The sequence below is a fragment of the Triticum dicoccoides genome, unplaced genomic scaffold (assembly GCF_002162155.2).
Source record: "Triticum dicoccoides isolate Atlit2015 ecotype Zavitan unplaced genomic scaffold, WEW_v2.0 scaffold112306, whole genome shotgun sequence".
NCBI lineage: Eukaryota > Viridiplantae > Streptophyta > Magnoliopsida > Poales > Poaceae > Triticum > Triticum dicoccoides.
Genome location: NW_021177741.1, coordinates 821 through 2,273, shown reverse-complemented (window position 1 = coordinate 2,273; position 1,453 = coordinate 821). Strand labels below are relative to the sequence as shown.

The window sequence follows — 1,453 nt, the reverse complement described above, 5'->3', positions numbered from 1 at the left end:
GATTAATTAATTCTTGGGCTCTTCTAGCCGTGCTTCTTACTCTAGGTTCCAAGTAGAGATTCTTATATACGTATACTTGCTTTGCTGCCGATTCCTAACTCTGTCTGTCTGTTTTGGAACTGTAAAATGCAGTGATGCCAAACATCGCCTCTGCTTCAACTGATTAATTTTCTGCGTGCCAAACAGAGCCTGTGATGTTATCAAAATATTTGCTACTCTTAATGGGTTTATCCCACTTGATGATCTTAACCACCAAGATCTCTGAGGCTCTTATTTCTAGTCTAATGTTATCAGTACAGTACATCCGCTGTTTGCATGATAGATACATATATGTGACATCAATTTTTCGTTGGATATTGCTGGAAACTAGCTATGTCACATAAATTTCTTGGTTGTCTAGTTTGTTATGTCACATCAATTATATGCTTTTTCTGAGATTGTGTTTTAGCTACTGCCACTTTGAGCTGTTGTAGATTTTAGTTATCAATTACAACAAAGCATTCTTACATTCCAGACTTGATCTTACTACTAAATAGCACCCCCTGTTGTTGTTGTTGTTGTTGTTGTTGTTATTCACCCTATCCTTGCTGTTCTGTTTTCTTGTTGGCAGATATTTTGAGTAAATTCAAGACGAAAGATGTTCAAAGAAGCTCCAAGACATTCTTATATAGCAAGTTATGTAATAATAGATGGGTTATCTGGGAATTTAATGTATCTTCTCTCTGTTTGTGAATGAAATAGTAATTATGTATGTGATTTAATGTATCTTCTCTCTGTGAATTTCATGTATGTTTCAGAATTACAATTCCTGTTTCATATGAAATAGTAATTATGTATGTGATTTGAAAATGTGTGCAATGAAAACATGACTCATGCGATCCACTTATCAAAATAATTTGAGCACATTCGAAATTTCTGACATGTGGGACCAGTGTATGATATTATGATATTTGGGACAAATGTAAAACAGTGGAAAATAAAATAGCAAAAACTAAAAGATCATACGCTATAAAAGGCCGCATCTAGAAATAAAAAGGCCAAATTGTTGGGCCAGGGCCATGTTGCTAGAGAAAATTAATAGAGAAAATATACAGTAAAAAGGCCGAATTGTTGGGCTAGGCCCATGTAGAAAACTGAATTGGACCGGGCTGAATCTTGTGCCACATCAGCTTGCCACGCTGGATGCCTACGTGGCCTGGGGAGGTTGCTAGTGACCAAAACGCCACAGTAGACGTATTTTGGTCATAAACGTCTTCGACCATTCCATAAGAAAGGTCGCTAATGTCAGTTTATGACGGCTAGCTTTTGACCTTATGTTTTTGGTCACAAAAAGGTTACAAATGAAAATTTGTGACCATTTACTGACCAGTAGTGGTGGTCACAAGTTGACATTTTCTTGTAGTGATGGCTCGCGCTCATATATTGCGTGAAGATTGAAAAACTTTGAGAACAC

General features: G+C 36.7%; 1 non-coding gene across 1 annotated transcript; it reads left to right on the top strand.

The window, feature by feature from the left end:
- The first annotated feature begins 186 nt into the window (after window positions 1-186).
- On the top strand, window positions 187-269 carry LOC119343009. The gene has a single exon (XR_005165851.1). It is a non-coding gene; the product is annotated as a small nucleolar RNA SNORD24 (small nucleolar RNA).
- The last annotated feature ends 1,184 nt before the right edge of the window (window positions 270-1,453 follow it).